This window comes from Hippichthys cyanospilos, chromosome 3 (assembly GCF_059441005.1).
Source record: "Hippichthys cyanospilos isolate Australia breed blue-spotted pipefish chromosome 3, RoL_Hcya_1.0, whole genome shotgun sequence".
Taxonomy (NCBI): domain Eukaryota; kingdom Metazoa; phylum Chordata; class Actinopteri; order Syngnathiformes; family Syngnathidae; genus Hippichthys; species Hippichthys cyanospilos.
In genome coordinates this window covers 3439071-3457211 of record NC_142371.1, presented here as the reverse complement: position 1 = coordinate 3457211, position 18141 = coordinate 3439071, and positions in this window count along the sequence as shown.

The window sequence follows — 18141 nt, the reverse complement described above, 5'->3', positions numbered from 1 at the left end:
ATATCTCCTGCACATGCACCAACAAAAAGACACTACAACTTATCTTGCACTACATTTAGATGACTGGGGCATTCGTGGCCATGAAGTAGCCCCGACGGGAGCGGTCAAGTTCTGCGCTGCCTCAAGCGGCAGTCACGTGGGTCATGATGTGATGACAATAAGAACTGAGTCATAAGGAGGAGAAAAGCTAGCTGCTGGAAATCACTGCTTCAAAGTATGAGTACTACGACCTTGGCATTGACATCAATGTATTAGTTGTTGTGTTTATTTTGAAATTGGCCTTTACAGAAATTACTATCAGCTAGCTTAACACCGTTAGCCTGTGCTGTGATGTTGTCTCTGCCTTGGCAGTATTCCCTCGGCGTAGATACACAGAAGCAACATTAAGCGGATTTGTTTTATATTTTTAATTCATAAAATCAATTTTGGGACTTTTATCATTGATTTGGAGTTGTTGTAAATGAGGATCTTGATGCGTATATGAATCGATTAGCGCTAGACTTGCACTGGGTACGAAAATAGGGCCCATTTGAGTCACAGTTAAACTTAGTGGCAATGTGAGGTTCTACCTTGCTAGCTCCAAATCTTGGCGAGGGTCTGGATAAAATTGTGGACCCTGTCGGTTTTGCTTACTGAGTCATCGTTTCCGTCACTGGTAGTGAAATGTTACACATGGCTGACTTGCGTGCACCCATTGTGGGATCAATCCCCGCTCAGCTAACGTAGTTGTAAATGTGCATCTCTATGTGCCATGTGTGACAGTCCGCTGGGATAGTTTCCAGCTCATGCGTGACTGAACAGGATAAGCGGTAGAAAATGGATTGGATTGAGTCACACCGCCGTCTATAGATCGTTCTGTCCCCAGAAAAAAATGTCACCACCCATCTCGTCAAAATGTCCTGAATTAACCGTCATGATCCAGAAAGAAGTCTGCTTACTCGCTAATAAAATACTTTTTTCTCCTTAATTTACAGATCTCAATGAAGGTTTGCACTGAAGACTATTTTAACATCTCATCTCCTATTCCATCCATTCTTTTCTGTGGAGAAAGGTGACACCAGTCCACAGGCTTCTTCTCTCAGCCACCGCATTGTTGAATAATTCAGCGCTCCTGACAACCTGATCCACTATTTAGTGGGGAGACAAGCCCGAATAATTAGAGGACAAGACCACCCAGTGTCAGCTTGAAGACAGTGCAGGTAATGGGGATTCATATGGAGTCTAATGGCACATGCATATGCCCTTCACGTGACACTTTATCTGCAAATATGTGATAGATTCAATGTGACCTGGCTAAGAACTTTTATCTATCTAATGTCAGCGGCAAGATTTTCTCCATTTCCCCATTTCACCTGAAGAAAGCTATTAGGTCATGAAATCCTTTGCAGCATGTTCCATCATCCTTAACCGCTCATCCTTGCCCCTTGGTTTAAATTAGCAAGTAATTGGAATCTTATCATTTAATTCTGACGGTGTAACAAATTGTCCTGGGCGAGTTAAGTTATCACCGGGCTGAGATCCAGCTGAGCTTTGTCATTCCTACTCCGAGCTCGCGTTCTTACATTCCTCGTCCAGAAGAGATGGATGTCAGCCGCTGCTGGCTTCCCTGCTGAGTTTTCAAGCTATTCGCCCTCTCGTGAGAGACGTCTTCAAAATGGCAGTCACGGCCGAAAGCTAGCGGTGCCAGCTGGCGTTGTGAAGGTTTGGCGAGAGATAACCGATAGCGGTTGAGGAACAGGTGATCCCTTGTTGAAAAATAGCTCAAGAGACTTGATACGGGCCATTCTAGGATTAGACGTTCACGGGTGTTGTTAGTTTCAGAGCACCAGATCAAACTGTCTTTGAGAGTGTCACTATATTTGTGGGGATGACGAGTATCGATACCAAATATTGGTGTGTTATCGCAAGGTATCTGCACACTATCTCTTGGACCAATTCTACTGTTTCAAATTTAGAAGAATTGATAATCGCCATCAATTTTGTGAAGTTTTAAATGCTATACTGGAATGTCTTTGTTTTCAGATGAGCTGTGATTTTGGGCGGAAGATTTTGTGTGTCAAAAATACTACTGGTGTCAGATGTTGATCAGTGGCTGTTCAAGAGTACTCAACTCTTACTGGTATCGCTCTAAAACTAAAAAAGCGGTTTCAAACATGCTTAGTTTTAAAAAATATATATTATTAATACAATATAAAGTTTGTACCATGTACCTTTTTTAGCTCTTTAAACAAAAATGACTTATCTTTAGATTAATTATATTTTTGGGGTGCTTGGATACAGGTTCGAGGTGCTTGAGCGCCATAAAAATAAGACACACATACCTATGATGGTACTTAAAATAACCAAAATTTATATATTTTATTCTTTTTAATCTTCTCATTTTTTGATCGAAGTGTGTCCATGTTAAGCCACCACATAATATAGTAAGATGTTTGGGGTCCCTCAAAGCATTCCAATTGGGTCTAGCTATGTCTGAAATTAGCATCTCAACTGCAAACCATGCATACTGATTTTTAACTTATTGAATATTAGCATGTATATTCAGATGGTATGTATCGTATGTGGTGTACTTGAGATGACTAAACTAACACTCCAGATACATCTGTAAGCCAGTTTTTCAGGGATGATGTGGAATAAAAATGCATTTCTGTTGTTTCCTGTGTAAACTGGTAATATCGGCATTGGCATGTGTAAGTCAAGTGCCGCAATGGATGTGCGACACAGGCTAAATAATCTTTTTCTAGAATGTCATCGAGGCTGCACAAAATGATGCAAGCTAATTACATGTCAGAATCCTGCCCTACATTAAAATAAAAAACTAAAACCTTTCATTGAGTGCAACAACAAAATAAACTCAGATGTTGTACTTTTCCTTGTCAGCAGATGGGAATACTGTACTCGGTTTTCGGAAATGTGACAATGTTTGATAAACACACTGTATTTGGTGTTAGTATCTTGGACCATTTATGTTGTAATGTTGTCATAACACTAAAATATTGCTTCAGACACAAGCCTGCAGACTGCTGTTCTCTGAAAAGATTCACTCAGTTTGTGTTGATTTCAAAAAGCACACAGTGTGAAATATGAAAAAAAACCACATACAATGTTGTCCAGGAGTCTGAGTGCTTTCTGTGTGATAGTGTGGCAGTCAGACAACAGGTGGCTCTTGTATTTTGGTCAGCGGAGCGAGGAAGTGGCGGCGCAGGCCAGATGGAGCCGTCCACCATGTTTCCTCACTGGTTCCATTGCTCCAGTCAGAGGGGTAAGCTTCCCTTAGTCCACTATGAGTCACGGCTCAGATGAAAGGGGGGGACAAGAAACCCACAACTGATAAGTACCTTCAGTGAAGCGTAACTTTGCCGTGTGTTGCCGGTACAAACGCTCCATATCAACTTAAGGCATTGTGGAGACGGAATGCTACCAGCCATTTGCAATAATAAGGCCAACACGAGACAACTGCAAAACTATGCGCGTCAATTTGATTCAAATGAAATAATCGGACATCTATGGTGGCTACCTACATTGTGGTTGTTTGGTGAAATGTAGTATTATCCATTTGGAAGGAATTTGGGTGGGTAAATTTCATTCTATGTAGCAACGGGGGGGGGGGGGGGGGGGGGGGCAGTGGTGAGCATTCCATTTGAGTTAAGTTTCATTATTTACCTTAGTATAGTCAAGAGTTAAATTAAAAAAAAAAAAATAGCAGGGATTGGGATTGCGATTTTTGAAACTAGTCCCAAGTGCTGGCTGCAACCTTTAGTTTCTATCATCAGGAGGAATGGTTTTGTCAATCGTCAAATTATTAGAAAAAAAATGAACATTCAAATACAACGTCTTTCACAGACTTACTGAAACACGGGGTGTTCTAGAGTTTAGTTTGGCTTTGCTCTGGCTTGCTACATTAGCAATTTTTTTGCTATTAGCTGCGGCTGTAGTCACAGCTAGGTGCTTTGCATTTATGTGGTAGGCTAAACTCAAGACGATTATGTAGTAATAGAATGCAGTAGTATTGTATGTAGTACGTAGAATGCATATTAGTCTACCCCTATCAAAGGTGCCATCAAGGAATTTTGAAAAATTAAATCCACCATTCATTGACCCAACAACTCTCACATGCTTTTCTATTTTTATGTCTACCTTCTGTCCCCCCTCACGCACCCACAAAAGGATCTTGCCCAGTTATGCCAAACACACAATGACAGCCAATCAATGCCGATTTCAGGTTGTAATTGACCTTTGTTTTACAACCCCCAACAACTCAAGCACAAGAAGCCCAATGCTTAAAAAAGGATCTATCTATTCAGCATCTCAAAGTGAGAGATTAAAACAAATAATAAGTAAAAAAAAAAAAAAAAAGACTTCACTTACAACTCTAACTACTCTATTGCAAGTAATCTGCCATACTTATACCCCTAATTTTACTCACATTTTTAGTCTGTATCAAAAGTATTTTCATTGTTGGTTTGAGTAAATACGCCAACTAAAGTGAATATGCAGTGGGCTCTCTGAGGTAACCCTCTTACAAGAGTAAAAATGAGCTTAATTCCTGCAGATGTGGCGCTTGTCCACCAACATTCACTAATTAATCAACAAACCTGTAGAACATGCAGGCGCAAGCTAAGATTGAAGCTGCCATAAATGGTAGCTTTTTTTCATAACTCATTCGATACCAAGGATGTAGTTTTATACCTTTTCAAAATTCAATCCCAGGCGGTGGCATATTTACAATTTTCCAGCATTCTTGAATGCAGCATAAGCCCTCATATGCACACACATGGAGATGTAGTCGATGGAATTTGTCAAGATGAACCATTTGTAGGTTGTGGCCGTAAAGCATCACACAGCTGCCATAAACGTGAGAGATGGGCCTATATAAAAGGTCAGCCATCGTAGGGACTGCTTTATCCTTCACTTTATTTAGAGCAGAAAAACCAGGCTAGCAGCAATGACTAACATCAATCTTATATCTTGGCGATCCTTGACAAACGTCAAAAGGAAAACAGGCAATTTTAATTTATTTTCCACCTCGTGAAAAAAGGCATGTATAGGCCAATAAAACGTGACATCACAATAATGCATCGGAATTATGTATTTGTCACACATTCATAGATTTACATTTTCTGCAGTTGTTGTTTAGGAGCAGTGGGTAATACTCAATATGAATTTCAAACCAAACCATGTCAATTGAGTTCATTTATTTTGGAGACAAAACGTCACCATTATGCAAAGAGTTTTGCCAACGTTACCTTAAAAAAGGAAGGTACATTTAATGACCCCATATTTTGAAAATTGATTCAGATGTTACTTCCAGTGTGTTTTTTTTTCTTTGTTTTTTGGGGGGCACTTTAGGTGGTTCTTTCCTCTTAAGCGTCATATTTTCATATGTGCGTTTTCTTAAAAAAAAAATCCAAGTATCCACCATTAATATCCATGTCATTCACAGAAGTACCATTGATGTTGCAGCAGGCCTATTAAATTGCAGAATTTACATAATCTTCTTTTTATTAAAAAAAACAAAACATGACTACATTTAGAGGGAATTCTTTTTAATCTATTCATACATAGCTTCTTTTCTTACATAAGTTCAAACAGTGTATTAAGAACTAGCTTATCTTTACTTTAAAAATTTTGCCACAGCGCACTAGACCTTTTTCTCTATTAAAATTCTTCTGTATGCTCCAGTGCAGTTGTGTTGTCACAATACCACATTTTTAATCTCGAGTCCTTACTAGCAAAAATAACAAAACAATACTCGAGACTGATACCATGTTGGAAAGAAAAATCATTTTTTTATTGATAGAAATTTTAAATATTTACCAAGACAACAGTATTTAGATTTCTGTACCCATTAAATAATTAAGTATTTGTTCTGAAACAAAATTTGAATGACAAGCTGTTGGAATTGTTCGAGGCAATGATTTAAAGCAACATAAATATGTATGTATGTAACAACATAATGCAAATGAGTTTTATTTGATGAATTAGAACAATGCATTTTCAATTATAAATTGAAATCGGTGTAATCGGTAGTTTAGCGGCAAATCAAACTTGGTTCAGCAAAGACACAGAACAATACATTCTTACTGTCAGTCATATCTTTATTTTGTTGTAATAATATAAATTGTTGACAATTGGATCATTAAAACAAAGCTCGTTTTGTGGTTTTGCTCGTCTCTCATAGACAATGCGAATTGAATAAAGATAGAAAAAGTTTGGGCACTCTTGAACATTTTCAAGATTTTCCTTTTGAAATCATCGGTTGTTAAGCTCAGCAATTTCAGTTAAATATATCATAAAGCAAACAGTGATATTTGAGAAGTGAAATGAAGTTTATTGGATTTACAGAAAGTGTGCAATAATAACTTAAAAACAAAAGTAGACAGGTGTGTATACATTTGGGCATCCTTTTTGTTTGATTGATTTGAATACCATTTTAGCACTAATTACTGGGGAAAAAATATTTGGCAAACTCAATGACCCTTGACATGCACACACAGATGAAGCCAACCATGAGAAATGGTATTTAAAGGTTGCTCTCTTTGTATCTTCTCCGAGAAGCTGTAATTCATATAAACACTGTCAAAAGTAATTAAGGTGAATCCTGAGTGAAACCTGATTTATATTGCTTTTTTTAATGAAAGTAAAATTGAGTTACTTGCTTATAACAAGGGGTGATATGTGTGGGGGTAAAACACAGCATTTCAAGACAAACACTTGTTACCCATGGTAACATTTGGTGGTGGTTCCATCATGCTGTAGGGCTGTGTGCACAGTGCAAGTCCTGGCAATCTTGTTCAAGTTGAAGGTCGCATGGATTCCAGTCAGTCTCAGTAGATGCTTGCTATCAATGTTCAAGAATCAGCGACCAAGTTGAAGTTGTGTCAGGGCTGGATACTTCCAACAAGACAATGACCCCACCCACTGCTCATACTTGTCATTCATGCAGAGGAACAAGTATAACATTCTGAAATGGCCATCTCAATCCCAAGACCTAAACATGATTGAAGATCTGTGGTGTGCTTCAAAGCGGGCTGTCCATGCTGGGAAGTAATCAAACCTGACTGAACTGGGATGTTTTGTTAAAAAACAAAAACAAAACAAAACAACAACAAAAAAAAAGGTCAAAAATATCTTCAACCAGAATCCAGACACTATGGTAAGCATTTAGGGGCTGGTATTTCTGCACAAGGAGGATCGACTAAATATTGATGAAATTTTTCTGTTGGCGTGCCAAAATTTATGCACCTGCCGACTTTTGTTTAAGTAATTATTGCACACTTTTGTCTTAGTCTTCTTTAAAGATTCCTCTGCTTCAAGCAAGGAATGAGCTTATAGCAAGAAATGAAGTATGCGAAAAACACATCATGGTAACAAAATTCCAAGCACAGAATAAACATAATGTATAAATTCTTTCACAACAGTCTGTAAATCCTATGAATTTTATATTGATTTTAAATATTAATATTCAAATTAATTTCACTTCTCTCATACCACAGAATTTGTCCGCTATATGAAATATTTAACTGAGATTACCCAGCCGAACAGCCAATGATTCATAAATGATCAGAAGTACTCAAAATATTTAATATGACTGTATACAACATTAGTGGCTTGGCTTGATCATTTCAACAACCTGGAGAACATGTTATAGTCAAAAGCAGAACAAAGTGGAGATTGTGGATTTTAATTGGCCAGCTATAGTGGGTTCCCACATGACTGACAAACGGGTTTCACAACCTTCGCGCAAAAAGTTCCCACCTTCGCTGTTCAACATGAATCACACTTCTCTAAACTCAACTTTCTTCAGAAAACATTTTTACAGGACACAGAATGTCCTCTTTTTTTATTATTATTTTTTATTTTTTGGTCTTCTTGTCTGGCCGATTTGAGAGGAACTTGGCTTCAAATTGGTCTGCGGCTTTATGAGTCCTGTCCCAAGAGAGGCAATAGCAGTGCTGCGGTCTGGTCTCTTCGAAACTTGAAACTAATTACACTGAAGACAGAACCATTTGTCTTTATTTGTCTCTGCGGCTTTTCCATTGAAGTCATGCCCTGGCCCACAGAGCAGCGGACATGATATAAGGACAGTCTCCAGGGCTACTTCAACACACACATTAACTCTGTAATAGTTGATCCATAGACATGTTTATTCTTCTGCTTTTAAGTTTTTCATCCTTGTATACACAACTGCCGACCTGTAGAAATTCACTTTCAGAATGGTTTGACAATGACTGAAAGTTGGACACTGAACTAAAAAAAAAAAAAAAAAAAATCTAGTTTCATTTACAACTCCCCAACTGCCTCATTTTTATTCTATTATCATATTTTCATTCTTATGATGTCAGATGGAAAAAAAAATCCAACGATTGAGCCTCCTAGATGCTTCAACGTTTGGGTGCCACCCTCATGTTTCATCTGCTGAATGGGGTAGGTGAAGTTCAATTCCATCATCATGTAGAGCCACATGGAAGTTCTAAAATGCTCATTTTCTTCCATAGCCACATTTTGAGCTCTCCTGTACACCCACAAGCTCTCTAAATTCAGAGTAGAGCTCTCAAATATGATGACTTTAAATGACTTTAAACCTCACCAACACAAAACATTTCCAAGATATGAGATTCCAAAAGATGAGAGCACCCAAATGTGCTCCCAAATTGTATCCCAAAGTGGGTGTTGTAACCAAACTTCAAAGGGCGGTAACTCAAAAGCCATTTGTGCTTGGAAGCTCAAACTTTGGATTCTTTCATTTGACAATCAGGCACAAATAAAATTAAAATCCTGCAAATTTAAGGGGTGCTCATGGGGAAGACATATTTTTTGACATGGAATGACCCTGCAGCCAAATCAGTTAGCTTTCATGAGAGTTCTCGAACAAAATATGGATGAGTCATAACATGTGACAGTTTTAGCTTGATGTGGTGAAAAGCTGTGTAAATTAGATGTAAAAAAAAAAAAAAAAAAAAAAAAACTAAAGAGAAATCTTTGTCTCAAATACATTGACAGGTGTTATTTCTCAGATGCAATGTTACTGCAGTGCTTCCCAATTATTTTTTTGCAATGCCCCCCCAAGGAAAGAGAAGACCGTCCACGCCCCCCCCCCCACTCATCGTGCTGACTAAAAATAAGATTATCTATAAAATGGTATGACTATACCTAGAATTGTATCCTTATGTTTTTAATATTAACAAAGGAAAAAAGCAAAATAAATAAACTTTTAACAACCGTTAGCTACTTTGTGCATCAAAGTGCCTGAAATACAGATATCAAATGTAATTATGCATACCTCCCCCCCAAATAAAAAAGCTTCGCCGCCTTGCATCATTTGTGTCAAATTGTTACAGGTACAACCCTGCATTAGCATTGTATCTTTTTTAGCATTAAAGGGATACTTTAGTTGGTCAAGTTTCGTGTGTACTAGAAATGTTTATATTTTGTTTCAAATTCATTTAATGCAGTTATCAAATTACAGACAAAATGTTCACTTTTTACTGCTGTGCCTTTAATAAAATATTATTATAAAATTTATTTTTTAGTCTGCAATGAGAGATTTAAATGACATAAATTTACCTGAAATTAACACAGAAATCAAATCCCTATTTAATGCTTAAAATGACTGACTACTGTGTTACAAGAAATAAAATTTACTAAAACTATAAAATAGAAATAAACAGTCACCTTAACTCAGGAACACAATAGATAAAACTTACCGTAACCTACGTAACCTACCTGTATGATCAAAGGGCCTCCCCGCTGTACACTACAGTATGTAGTAAGAGAGGGCAATTCTCTACAAATCTGCCATTGCAAAAGTTGTAAAAAAATACTCCTGGCGCTTGATTGGAACCTGTTATCTTAGATGTAATGTTACTGCAATGTAATGTTAGTGCAGTGTCTAACTTGCACATGCATCTCATGATGTCCTATTCATTAAAGTATGACTGCAACAATCCTGCCAGCAAGGCTGCATAAACAAATGCAGGCAGGCATCATTCACATCAAGTCTGCAGCTCTTTACTTCCTGTGCACATGATTACAATGGAGAGCACCACTGCCATCTACTGTTTATTTGCAGTAGTAGTGCATGTACCCATCCATCCATCCATCCATCCATCCATCCATCCATCCATCCATCCATCCATCCATATATCCATCCATATCCTCACTAGGGTCGCAGGTATGCTGGTGCCTATCCCAGCCATCTTTGGGCAGGGGCTCTCCCAGAACAAACAACCATTCACGCTCACAATCACACCGAAGAGCAATTTGGCATGCCTAATACACCTACCATAAATGGTGTTGGAATGTGGGAGGAAGAAGGAGTGCCCACGTGGGCACAGGGAGAACATGCAAACTCCACACAGAGGAGGCCGGCGCAAGTTGGAATTGAACTCGGTACTCTGAACTGTGCGAACCATGCCGGTCATTACATTTACCCATTACGGTAAAAAAGGCAAACAAACAAACAAAAAACTACTTGAGGACTGGATTATGCAGACGGATTTGTTAATAAACTCAAAGTTCAAAGTTGAACTTTGGCAGCTTACCCACTGAAAGTTGAAGCTAACTGTGGCTAGTTTAGCATTGACAGTTTACTTAAAATAATTTGGAAACAGGTAGCTTCGTTTTATGGAAGTGAATCTGGCTTTAGTAAGATAAACAAAGCTCTAAGAGTAAATCTAAAGAGGATGCTGTTTTTCAAGTGCTAGAGTGGTCATAATTGGAACCAAATCCAGAGCCCCTGTGACAAGGTTCAAGTCAGTCAGAGGCACACATTAAAAAATGACCAAAGGGGGAACAAAATGGCTAATGGCTACCGCCCCCACTTGCACAAACAGCACAATCGCCCCTTTTAGGCATCCATTACAACAATATACAGCATTAAATTTCACAATCGAAGATGTGGACTTGCTAAAGGGTGAGCGTTTTTTCCTTAATTAGCAAGGAGAGCAGGCCCTCACTGACATGCACTACCTCAAAAAAGAGACACCCCGCTGTTTTCTTGTGAAAAATGAAGTGAGTCTGTTTCCCAAGCGCTGCTCAATGGTACTTTTCTTTTCAAATTCACTGCAGCGTATCTATTTCCATATTTGATGCTAATCTGCTGGAACGAGAAGAAATAGTGGGCAATGTTAAACAGCGTTTCATATTTTATTGAGCCTGACATGTTTTTATTTTTTTCTGACAGTAATTACCAAGGATGAGTAAATTGTGACTACAGCTTTGGGTGGGGGATGCTATATATGTGATATTTTTCTTGTATTCGCTTGATAAACTTATAGAGCAATGTCTTGGGGAATGTTTGAGGGGTTTGGTCGCAAGTTAATCATTGATGTTTGTCTCACCTTCCATTTCAGTCTATTCGGCAGGCTTCAATGGCTCGGACCAATGGGGCTGCTTCACGATCACATGAAATGCACATAAACGAACGAAGAAGCTTCTCTCTGCACAAATTCAATGGATCCTGTCTGACAACAGAGGTGTACACGCTATTCTGATACTGCTTTATGTGTGTGTGTGTGTGTGTGTGTGTGTGTGGGGGGGGGGGGGGGGGGGGGGGGGGGGTCTATTTCACACATGAATGCATGTCCACATTGTAGCTCGAGGAAAATGCTGTTCAGTTTGACAGGGTGGAAGTCTCTTTGCGATCGTGGACAGGCCACAGATCACAATGCTGATGTGAAACTGCAGCCACCTATTTTTTTCGCTTGTGAGAATGGATGTGTGAGCTTGTAGATTTTCAGTATATAATGAGGAAAGTTAAAAATAAAGCAGAATTCAAAAAGGCATTTTACAGCATGCATATGTGGAACTATGTTCCTTTGGTGGTCCTTGATATCGGCCGATAAATGGATGAACATAAACAAATTATTGATTTATTGTTGTAGTACTAATTCAAAATGTGTCATAGATTCTGACTTGACTTGAACTTTGTGCTGATAGTAATCCAGAGGACATGCGATCAATGATTACCCCCCCCCCCCCCCCCCCCCCCCAAATTTCCATTACGGACTTGTCATTTTTGATGAGTCCACGATCCTTGGTCCATGGTTGTCCTTTTTCCCCATTGATCTATATGTAGTGCAATGGTTGCCTTTGAAGTGACACTGTAAGATTTACAGTAGCTATGGATAGCAGAAGAAGTGTTTATTGCTGTATTTACCATAATGCCCCTAAAGCTACCACAGTCACATGCGAGAAATTACACATACTCCCACGGGGGTTGTGTAATTCAGGGGCATTACGGTAAATGCAGCAATACGCCCTCCTAAACCTGCTGTCCGTAGCTATAACAAACATGGCAGCCTCCGGAGGGGTGCCACCCCCCATGTAAAATAATTGAATGATAACTAGACCTACGGTGATATTTAAAACACACTATTGGTCGTTCAGAACAGATTTATTTATTTATTGAAATTTGTAATCATTTAATTTATTTGTTTTTAATGAAAAACAATCTAAATCTTACACAGCTCTATAAATAACGTTGAGTTGAACATTTAGGTAGAGCCATTCTTTTCCTGTTGATCCAATTTGGAGTGCAGAAACACTACACCTCAAGGTAGTGTGAACTTCTCATGGTGCTGTTTTTGTGTTTACAGCGTTTGCAAGTGTTTGGAGACATCCGAGGCAAGAATTTATTTTTAAGGCACACACTGGAAAATAAACTTAAAAAAAAAAAAGGATATCATGAAAGTTTGTGTTGTTGAAACAAGAGGGAGTCTAAACTAAAACTGCAATGCCTCATCTTTTTCCCATCATTGTTGTTCGGTGTTTCCCCTACCTGCCTGTGAGGTTTCATTTTGGCTTTTGGACGTTGTGAAAGCTGCTGTTTAGAGATTGTTTGCACTTCCAACTCAGTTCCAGGGGAAAGGAAAAGCAATTCCATGCTTGGGCCACAGTGAATCCGTCTCTGTCAGTTCCGCTGCTTGATGCCCTCAAATCACATTCCTCCTTCCTTCCACTTTCCCATCCGCCCTGCTGTTCTGTGATGTGGGAGTTGGAGAGCTTCGGCAGGGAAGTGAAATGGGGAGGATGTGCTTTTACATGCTCCCTCTCCATACCATCCTCCGGTGGTGTCATTCACTTCTGTTCCCTGGCACTTGCAATTTCCCGCTCGGCAAAGGAACTTAACGCAAGAGTAGTCACAGCCTGCAGTTATATTACACCTCTCTATCATCCTAACTGTGATAACTTTATTACAAATGAACTAGTCTTTCGAATGTTTGTATAACCTCTAATACTGATGGTAGAAATTGCTTGAAAAACGTTGAAACGCCACTCCAAGGCTGAGAAATTAAAAGCATTCCGTTTGAACGACTAGAGCCTGATTTACTAAGATCCCAATTAGTGAATTCTAAATCTAATGTATATTTAAACCCTCTATTACAGTCAGTCACTAAGGAATGGAGTCTTTTGAACGCCTCTTCACTCTGAACGATTGTACTCGAGTCTTTGTAACGAGCCGTTCACACTCCCCTTACCCTGCCCCAACCGCACCCTCGCACCTCAATTCGAGTGAGCGCACCATCATAGCATATTAGAGTCGTAAGCCTGTAATGGATGTTTTGGTGTTGCGCAAGCGCAAATTTTGATGTTTTAAAATAAAGTCCAAAACATAAAAGAGTCAGTCATTTGAATAACTCTTGGGTTCGTGAATGAATGGTTCCCTTTAAACAGCAAAATGTCCCACCGCTAGTGCACACACACTTTTCATGGGGATATTGTGAAAACTTACTAAAATTAAAATCTTATAGTAATATTCTAAATTGTACAAGATAACGACCAATCATGGCTCAACTGTAGTTTACTTAGTTTCTGCATTTGGTCGTATGACACTGGCAAATTGAACTCTCATGCTACGTTGACACCGATTCTGAGGAGAGCGTTTCTGGCGGTGCATTTCAATTAAAGTGATTGTTATTCGTGTGGTGGGGGTGCAGATGTGTGTGGGCTGGCGCAGAGAATGCGTTTAGAGCAGTGGGATGTGGGGGCGCGCACCGAAATTCAGGTCGTTGCTCCTTTGTTAGATACACTGTATTGTATTTTTTTTTTCTCTCCTCACAAGTGCCAAACAGCTTTGGGGAACGTAAAACATCACACACAGGGTCCTGTTGTATAGACAGTATGGTGGTTTATGGTCATCACAGCATGCCTCACCATACAACATGGAGACAAATTCGAACGAGAGCCGGCTCGAAGAATGGAATGGAGGAACTCGCGATATCTTCTATTATCAGGACTTACGTTTTTTTAAAAAGCTGTAGAACTTTACCAAGACAGAAATTATGTTTAGTACTGTATCGGCCGCTCGATTGTGACGTTAAAATTGACAGGCTTTGTTGCGAAATGTTAAGCTTGAGAGGCACGTAAGAAAAAAAAAAAAAGCTGCTGGCAATAAAAAGTGTCTTGACTCTAGTCCCAGGAAAGAACTGGCAGTGCTCACTGAAATATCATACAATAGGTGTCTACCAAGTGGCGCACTTCTCTTTTTGTGCTGGTGCATGCGAATGCAGCTTCCCTGTACAGTCCTGCGGTGAAACAACAGTGAACAAAGCATCGCGGAATGCTCACCCTGGAGTTGGTGTGAACGTAGCCAACAGAACCAAACATCAAGTAGCAAAATTCAAGATTGAAGCGTTTTATTGTCATATGTATAGTATTATTATGCCACACAATGAAATTCTTACTCCGTTCACTTCCCCGTGTAGCAGACTACATTCCATGCTCGAGCAATAAATAAATAAGATTAGCAATAAAACAACAACAAATCAAATCAAGTTTATTTGTATAACCCTGAATCACCAAAGTCTCAAAGGGCATCACAGGTGAAAAGAAGACATACCAAGACTTCTTTTGCATAAAAGAAGTCGTACAGCGACTTCTTTACATCATAAGTACACATCAGCATCGCCTGATCAAACCTCAGAGAAGGGGGAACAGAAACAATGGTGCTAATAAAATAGGGCAAATATCATGTAGTGCAAAATATTATTTATTCATGTACTAAGAGGCATCTTAATGTGTGAGAGATTTGTTGGGAATCCGGATGACTTGTGGGTGGAAGCTGTTTGCCAGTCTGGCATTCCTGGCCCAGTAGCAGCTACCTGATGGCAGCAGTTCAAACGGTTCATTTTGTGGGTGTGTCTTGTCCTTGACGAGGTTGCGTGTCCTCCGCTGAACGCTGGTGTGGTAAATGTCCTGCAGTGAGGGTCGTCTGCATACTTAATTATGCTGGTTTTACAGCGAAGAACATTTTTGACTTGACTTCTCCTTTAGAGCTTTCATATGCCCATTTGGAATAAGCACCCAATGATGTGAACTATTACTTCAGCCCCATTATTTTCATACTTTTGCAAAAAAATCCATTAAAATACTTCACATTTTGTTTGGGAATTGAACATTTGGAACTTAATTGAATGTATGCAATAAGACTCAAATACAGCCTATTGATCAAAAATGATAACTGCCCCATTCACAGCAGTACGTACCTTTTGAGATGCATTTTAATTCACTTTAGAAGTGAGGTCAGTGCTTGTGTCAGAATGATGAGACTGCTCACTTTATATTTTTAATCACCGGCGACTTGTCTTTGGCAGAAGAGGCAAATATGTCACCGCATTAACCTGACTAGCACATCAGGCTGACATACAGTGCAGCCTTGAGCTGAACATATTTTTCCCCACTATGTCTCATTGCCCAGAAACTTTACATCATCATCTTCACCTCTCTGCTCAGAGGTTTAAAAATGGTTGTTTTGCCTTTAGAGGAAACAGTGACACGTCATTTTTGAAAGTGATGAAGCCCGCACGTAATGATTGATGGAGGCATGTTGGATGGGAAAATAACGTTCTGGCCCGTTAATTTTACCAAGTCAAGGAAGCAGCCTCAGACTGTCAACACAGGAAATGAGTCGGATTTATCTCGAGCCTGGTGTCCTAGCCTCCTCTCCCGCTGGTTTCATTTGGAGCAATCGTAGCAATGGCTTTCACTGGTAGAGCTGCCGTACACTGTGTGCATGTTGCGAGGCGTCATAAGAACCAATCATGTTGACTATTGATGTTGTTGTGCAGAGAACAACGTTCGGATGTCCAAAATACATGATTACGCAGTGTAGGTACTTTGTTTCTGGTTGAGACACGCGCGCGCACACTGGCATGAACACAGTCAATCACCCATTTTGCATCAGCGCAGAGATTCTATCATACCGTGCCGCGACCGACAAAAGCCTTTGCATTAATGGGATGCTCATGCAGATTTAGACATTTAAGATCCAACGCGAGAGTTTGCAGCAGGTGTCACAAGGTGAGCACAGCCACCTGACTAATGTGTGCATTTGTGTATTCAGTGGAAAACAAGGTTATCAGCGTGTATGCAGCCATAATAATCCCGCCATGGCCTTGTGAGCATAGGGAAGCGGTGTAAATCACAACAGCAAACAACATAGGCTACTTGTTATCCACAAACCTGAACTGCGGCTCTGTGGGAGCACGAGGCCAGAATATTTTACTGTCTGCTTCCACACACATCTCGCCGCATATTATTCGAGTTCATTGTTAGGTCTGCCGCAGCTGGGAAATTGTTTGATGTATTGCCTGTAAGATTTTGCGCGGTTCGTCACATGCTGATCAATACTTGAAGAAAATAATCTATTAATAGCTTGTGGTCTACTGCTATATGCAATATTTTACTTTGATATTGATTGACACATCCATGTGTCTTTCTTAATCTAACTGCCGGATCCATTTGAAATTCTATATGGGTGCAGATTGTACAGCACGTATATGAAATTCGATAATCTCATTCAGCACTTAATTGATCCCAAGAAGGCAAAGGGACGCACACTCTTTTTTTTATTTTATTAATATCTGCTGTATCCTCTACACCAGAGGTGTCAAACTCATTTTTGTCGCGGGCCATTTTGTAGCGAGAACTTCCTTCATTGGGCCGATATGTTGAGGAAACCAAGTCGATTTTAAATTGTCTCATAGTATTATTACTGCACAAAACAAATTGATGGCTTAGTTGTTTTGAAATCAGAAGTAAAGCAGCCTAGTTTGTTCATTTATTGTTTACATTACTGTAACAGAACACACCAAAAAATCTCAACTTTATTTTTCATTATACACGACAAGCTAAAGTTTTGGAACAGAGATTAGCAAGGGTCATGGAAACGTACATGATATGCTTTCGCGGGCCACATAAAATGACGTGGCGGGCCAGATTTGGCCCCCGGGCCTTGAGTTTGACACCTGTGCTCTACACAATGATTTACACAGCTTTATGTTTTCATCAATGTATTACGGAAAGGTTGTTTTCTTGTGGATTTATACATAATCCTCTCAGCTAATTTTAAATCACTTGTCCTCATAGGGATCATGGACGATTGGATCCTGATAAAGTGATCAAGAAGCAGGCCACATTCTGTGTTGGTCGCCCGCTAGTAATTACGTGACAGACAAATGACCATTTACACTAACATCCGCAATTTGGTCATCAAGACATATTTATTTTTACAGCCCTTAATCAGAACAGAGTGTCTAAGGGCTTTGCAAGTGAAAGAATCACATAGAACATCAAAAATTCACAATGGCATTTCTTGAACAAAGCTTGCGGTCTCCAGTCTCCCAGAAGCATATTTTGGAATGCAGAATGAAACAAGCAGCTGTAGGGGCGATTCAAACCCAGATTTCTGAATTGTGAGGCAAAGGTGCTCACCACTATTTCACTGTGCTTGGTAACGTCTTGGTAAATTATGGAAAATGGTTGGGGATTGCAAGGTAATTCATTCAATGAAAGAATTTGAAAACAAGAGAAATTTAAGATTTGAAAAAAAAAAACTGTAAAAAACAAAAATACCTGAGAATGAAAAACTCAACTTCATAACGACTTAGAAATTGGGATTTGAGGAAGATACTGACTTTTTTTTTTCATTTAAAATTTTTTGAAATGATAATAAGACAATAAAATGTTACATTTTAAAATATATGGATGACAACATCAAATATATTATTGTATCAACTTATTTTATTTATGCATTGATTTATTTATGTTTAATAACATATTTTGATGATAAATGGAACCATCAAGCAAATTTGAGCAGCTAGAAATTCGCCTCTTTCCAAGAGTTCCTTGTTTCGTTAA